Below are 6,894 nucleotides of genomic sequence, written 5' to 3' on the forward strand. Positions count from 1 at the left end.
ATGGAAGGGCTGCTATAACCAAAGCAACACCCATAAAAGGCATCAGTTTAAGGAAACAGTTCTTGAATCGCTGATGGTGTGATTTTGCTTCCCATCCACCGAAACCAATATTTTTAACTGGCAAAAGTAGTTTAAGATAAAAAGCAAAGTGCTGATGCTGGAAATCTAAAAAAAAATGCTGGAGATGCCACCTGGTCTGCTACGCATCTGTGCAGGAAGAAACAAACAGAGTTATGTTGCAGGTTAATGACCTTTAATCTTTCCACCCCACCACAGATGCTGACTGACATATCTCCAACATTTTCAGTTTTTAATATCCTGAATTAAATTGACTACCAACCATATTTTGAATTAGGAAAAATGCCAAACCTTGAAGGCTTCTGCTCTTTCACGTATCAGCAAGTAACTCAAATGGCTGATGGCATGCTTACATTTGAATCAGATGTTCCAAGGCACAGCGCTTTTGCATATGGGCACTCCCCATGCATTCAATCACTTCTGCAGCCACTCCAAACTATTTTTCATAGAAGGCTAGAAACACAGGTCATGGTTACAGTAGAAGGCAATAAAAATCCAGCTCAGCAATTTTACTGTAACAGTTTTAAAAGCTTTAACAGCAAGAGGTTGTTGGGCCTTTGGAGGTTTCTCCACTTGAAAGAGCGCTCTTGGGTTTGGATGATCAAACTCATGATGCTGACTACGCTCCTTCAATTAAAAGTACCTCCCCAGTTACCACAATGTTCCGATTACAATGCCAAATCTGCACAACCCAACCACAACCAAGTATGATATGAATCTTTTTGCACACTAGCCTTTCACTGCTGCCCCAGCCAAATATCCCAATTTAAGAGACGGTTATCACTAAGAAACATCCAAGAAAGCTTGATTAAAGGAACAGTTTTATTATCCCTTTCTTGCCCCATTTTTAAAGAGGCAGAGAAAAGGACAAGGATGGCCAATTGAGAGATAATCTCCTGCAACATTTTATCCACTGCACTCCTGAAATGTTTGCCTGCGTTTTTTCAGAATAATTAAAGAAAATTCAGTGTTTTATCTTCCAGGAATCTATTTTTACATTTCTTGCCAGAATCCAATTGTAGCAGAGGTGCTTGGGGGCCGGGGGGGGGAGACACAAATAAACATTTGTCCCAAATTCTATTTATGGTGGCCCATAAGCACACAATGGAAATCCCCAACCTGTCCAGAAAAGGGCAGCCTGCGAAGTCCAATACTGCTGACAGCATCTGCTTGTCGCCATCAACACAAGGAATCACGGCTCCCTGGGGTCTGCAGTTTGTACTACATTGCTGCTGTCAGAATTGGCCTGTCTTTGCCATCAGCAGCACTGTGACTTAACATTATATTTTGTTTTAATAATGCCAACAATTGAGCAGGGAGTATAATGGAGAAATAGGGCTAATTTATCCACAGTAACACCTGCTGCAATATAGTGGCTGAAGCATATTGGCCAATGAGTACAAAAGGGGTGAGCAAAAACCCTAAATGTAATCATTGCATGCAAATTTTGAAGCAGCTGGATACTTCAAGCAGTACTGACCAAATCTGACTCACATTCAAAGAACAAAATGTTTAAATTCCAGAGATCACTCCTGTGCACGCAGTCATGCATTCATACCAGCCTTCGGCAGGTTATTCAAAAACATTAATCTCTCCCCAAATCTGACCCTGGGATGAAGGAAAGAGCATTGGGCCAGCCTTTTCCTACTTTCATTGAAGATCTAATTTGGATTTCTTGTTCTTCCCTTCTGCTCTCGCTGAACTTCACAGTTTAACATATTGTATTTCCTTTCCAAACCATTTTCATTCATATATAGATTCCAATGTTTGTAGTCTTCACACCCAGCATTAGTTTACTAAACAGGTTGTAATCCCCTTTCACAGAAAAAATGTAGGACTAATTAGAAGCAGGAATTAACTGCATTCTTTGATCAGTAAAAATGAATTGATATGAAGTGATAACTGCAATATAAATTTACATCTGAAATATTTTGACCACAGGACAAGGTGAAGAACTGGTGCTTAATAGTTCCAACACAAATTGTGGGAAGAATTTGAGATAAAGCAATATTACTTATTGATACCACCACCCGTGGAGATGGTAGTCACAGCATTGTGCCGGCCCACAAAGTCATTAAAGTCACCAAAATTCTAATTAAACTGGTTTACCTGTAAAAGCTTCAAGCAAAGCTAAATATTTGTCCATGCTCTGGTTAACTTACTGCACAAAACTTTTCCTGCACTGATTTACAGTTTCACTTAAACCACAACGTTAGCAGGTTAAGTCATAAAATGGTCACAATGGCTCCCAACTTCATAAGAGAATATGGTTAGGATGGAACAACCAAATCAGAACCACTCGTTACCTGGGAGTGCTTTGCACACTTAGCAAAGCAAAGATTGTATTCCATTTCACCACTACAATGAATAAAATATGCAAAAAGCTGTTTCATCCCGAAAATGAACCCTTATAGATATTACTAGTTCACTTCCATGCACTACTTCAGGCTTAGCCACTTGATTCAAATTTTAAAAATGCAACCTTTTAGAAAAATAGTTAACCTTCTTAATCTAAATTACTTATTTTTTTAATATACACAAATTTAGATTTATAATTCACATCCATTCAAGCAGTGGTTTATGTCAAAAGTCTAGAACCCTCGCTGGAGGAAGTCAGTGACATTTCTCATTTTCACACTTCAGATGTTCTCCATTTTTACTCCATTAAGTAAACTGTACATTAAATTAATTGTACATTAAATCTGTACATTAAACAGATCAATTTGGAGCACTGCTAGTACATAAGCTTATGAAGGTATCTGGGTGTACTGCAGCGAACTGTTCAACATCCTAAAAGGCAAGTCACAGTCTGTTTAGTACTTTGTACCAAGTTAGCAAATACTCCTTCCATTAGGCAAGAATACAAAGGGATCCTTCCCCTGTAACAATGCTACCTCTTCCACAGTTCATTCAACCATGTTGTCATTGCAGTTCTTATTTCAAAAGAACAACCAACACAGTTCCTTCATCTAGATTTCCCTTCTCAACACCTGGGATCCCCTTGAATCAACACACCATGACACCATTTAAGTTAGAATTCTCTTACGGTTCAACACCAGAAATTAAGTATTACCTGAAATTTCAAAAACAGATGTTATCTTCAGTGTGTCAGGGTTAATAAGATTCAATAACCAGGTAACATTCACATTTGAGTGTCAAAACGCAACTCCAAAAATTCATCCATAAAATGATTTCTGTATAAGAGGGAGCAAAATTTTATACTGTCTACTGATGCCAAGACAAACTTACACTTTCTGCCTTAAATGATAATTTATCAAGCTTATCTGAAAAATCAACAATTTGACTTAAATACATAAATTACTGCAAAAACAGGATGCTCAGCAAGTCATCTGTTCCACAAACACCAGTTAGTATACATCAAATTTTACCTGGAGACAGCGGCAAGTTTTTTTTAAACTTGGTATATAATACCATGACTCAAATTGAACTATTATTTAGAAATCTTACTCTGCCATCAAAATCTTGATCCAAATACACTTAAGACCAGCAATCAGGGTCTACCTACATGCAAGGAATGCTTGAATTTGTTTTTCACTTAAGTTTTAAAAAACTGAACAGTTTAGTTTTGTTTATGTGGACACAAATGGTAAATGCTGCCACTTTCAGTACAAGCTGTATTATTCCAAAACAGATAGTATCAAAATGTGGGCTTATAGCAATTACAAAACGAGAACCTGCAGAACATGGGAGTAAACAGCAGGCAACACATGAAGCATAGTTTTGAAAGAAAACTTATTTTTCAGTGCAAGTTTAAACAGATGCAAACTACAGCTGAACATTTGCTGAAAACAGGTAGTTTTAATACCAAATTTTTAGCTGAGTTTAAGGTTTAAGATTCAATTTCAGGCAAAAAAAATTGATCCGTATACAGCTTTCAGTTTTAACATGTACCTTTAGACTTTAAACCTGCAAACGATATTTGCTTCAGGCTATTACAAAGTGGTAGAGCTTAAACTGTTGCGATAGCGCTTCTCCAATATTTCCCCTCCGGAAAAAAAAAATACAAGGGCGTTAATTTAAGGCATCTGGTACCATTAAAGGTCAAAGTTTACTCATCCAATTTACTGAAAAGCAGCTAATCCCGAAACAAGGCGTCTGCCTAAGCAACCGGTTAATTTGAATGATTTCGAGCACTGGGGGAGACCAGGCAACTTGTTGCAATTCTTTTTGCAAGGGCGGGGGGGCAGGCGAAAGTGGAATTTCTAGGTCTTATATATGCAGCGCGGCCATTCCTTTTGAATACCAAATGCTTCATCCGGCACAATAACTCACCGTCCCTATTCCACTGATGCAACAACGCTGCTCGCATTCCCAAGTGGACACATCCACATTTCACTGGAAACCAGACGGTCCTGGTGTGATCAGTGAGTGAGTGATGGCGCAACACTCCTTCCGGCAGTGCCGTGCCGGGGCCCTCTTTCTATTCCAGAGGTGTGGAAGAGTGGCATTACGGGAAGTTAAGTTCAACGGGCAAAATCCGATTGATGTTGAATAGTTACTGCCCTTGGGGGGGGGGGGGGGGGGGGGGGGGTCTTGTATTACGCCCCGGATCTCATCAGTTTGGTGGAAAAATTACTCCCCCAAACAGACCACGTGTCTAGTTGGTGAAAAGCAAGTTTCGAGATTTTGCAGCACATGCTTGCACTCAACTCCCCAAAATTTGCTCACCTTGTAGGATGAACTAGTCAGTCACAGGCAGAAATAACCCCGTATACCTTAGCTTTAGACTTCGTTTAAACAACTGTGAACAATGAAATGTTTGCATCGATTCGGTCCCTGCCCTATTACTCATTCGGTGGCTGCTTGAACACGAGTCACCCCCCCAGCTTCCAATTCAACTCCCCCACCCTAAAAAAGTTTCCCCACATCAGACATGGTGATTAATCCAAGCCTGATCTTCCCCCATTAACTGTATCACCTCTTCAGGAAGCTACAATTCGTTACAAGTTATTCGGGAAATGTCAAATGCTAGCAGCACTCTCTAGATGGCACATCTTCCTCGGCAAACGAGACTACAATTCTCATTTCCCATAGCAAGGAGCAATTATAAAACCAACACTGGAAAACTAGACGCCCGAACCTTACAGGCATCAAAAAAAAGACTCGTTCAAACCCATGAGCCATTCAAGCCCATGTCAAACCCAACTGGGGGGCACTTTCGGAACGTGATGTACCATTATAACAACTAAAAACCAAATGGATCTTCAGATACTGTACCCACGCCATCGTTTCTAAACAGGAATACATCAAAACAACTGGGTAACATAACTGAAATTTATACTGATAAATTACTTACCACACGCCAATATCGATTACTGATCAATGGAACTCAATACATGTACAACCACCACCACAACACAGCCTAACATTTAGCCGTTTGGGCTGAACTATCATCGGGCCACCAGCCCCTGCTCAAGGATGATTCATGGAAGGAACTTACGTCTTATAAATACGGATATAATTACAGACGCTGGTACAAGATGGATGATTAGGAGGATGTGAAACCGGCGGCGCAGGTATCATATGGGTGTTGTCATTTGCTGGCGTTTGGAAGCCAGTCCGAAAGGGGCACCTCCACTTGATGGGAGAATTCACAATAACGTGACACACGGACAAACTATTTCAAATCAGATTTTTTTTTTTGCCAACAGCTATCTTACTGTTCCCAAGAGCACGTTGAGCCTTTCCTAAAATACACCTCGGTTACATAATTCGACTGATTTTGCAATCCCCTTCGCACTCGGATAGCAGCCTTTGAAAGCTCAGGATAAATGCTACATTTTCGCACCAGTTGCTGCCACAAGTGATCCACCAGATGGAAATGAAAACTGGTTATTAAAAGACACGCGAGCCGGGGGAAACCCCGCTCATTCTTCCACTAATCGGCTTCCAACACAAAGCAGCTGAACATGGAACCAAATCCTACACAAGACAGGGACAGAGAGAGAGAGAGAGACACACACACACACACACACAAACAGCCGGAGAACAGAGCTGGGCGGGTGAAATTGAACCAATTTCATTCAAGGTCAAAAGAGCTATTGGGCTTTAACTGGCAATGCACCTGAAGCGAATAGACACAAACTACATTACACTGCAATTAACCAGGAATACAAAAAAAAACAGCAAAGACAGTGATAAATATGCACACAAAAAAAAGGACGGACGGACGCCTGCAAAATAAACAGCACAAGCGATTATCTCGGATCTGCAACGCCGAAGCTTCATTTACAGACTGGCTCCATGTAAAAGGTGGCAAGTTGAATGCTCAGTGGGGACTAGAAACGGCAAACCAGCTCTCCAAAAAGCATGCAGGGGGCGGGGGGAATACATTTATATTTATATATAAATGAAAGAAAGAGAGATAGAGCCTTCATTGGCTTACCTGGTACAGAAAATCCTCCTGCAAACAAACGAGGCATAAAGAAGCCGAGTGGAGAGAGAAATCCTAGTGAGAACTTTTCTAACCAGCCTCTTCCCCCCCCCCCACCCGCACCCCTCCCCTCAATCTGAAAGACTCTCTCCTGCCTCCAGGTCAGGACGGCCCACGAGTGCCAGCCACCGTCTCCTAGACAGAGGGGGGGGGGGGGGGGTTTCTGCCCTTTCCCCTCTGACCTCCAACCTCCCCAAAAATTAAAACAACAACCCTAACTTAAAGCCAAAGAGCAGAGGCGGCGACCGCCGGGCTTAGCACCACATTGCAGCGCAACGCCATAACAGCCACTTTAAATCATATATATATATATATATAATATATAAAATGCTTCCACTCGGCTCGGCTTGCAGGGGAGGAGG

General features: G+C 41.2%; 1 protein-coding gene across 8 annotated transcripts in view; it reads right to left on the minus strand.

Moving 5' to 3' along the window:
* LOC121293223 (plasma membrane calcium-transporting ATPase 1-like) overlaps positions 1 to 6,623 on the minus strand; it is a 107,464-nt gene extending 100,841 nt beyond the window's left edge. For 2 of the 8 annotated variants that reach the window (XM_041216069.1, XM_041216059.1), the window contains exon 1: positions 5,396 to 5,529. The gene's annotated coding sequence lies outside the window, so the exon portion shown is untranslated. The other 6 variants (XM_041216065.1, XM_041216066.1, XM_041216060.1 and 3 more) reach the window with 6 other exon arrangements.
* Positions 6,624 to 6,894: the final 271 nt, after the last annotated feature.

Source organism: Carcharodon carcharias, chromosome 21 (genome assembly GCF_017639515.1).
Source record: "Carcharodon carcharias isolate sCarCar2 chromosome 21, sCarCar2.pri, whole genome shotgun sequence".
In the NCBI taxonomy this organism is placed as follows: Eukaryota; Metazoa; Chordata; class Chondrichthyes; order Lamniformes; family Lamnidae; genus Carcharodon; species Carcharodon carcharias.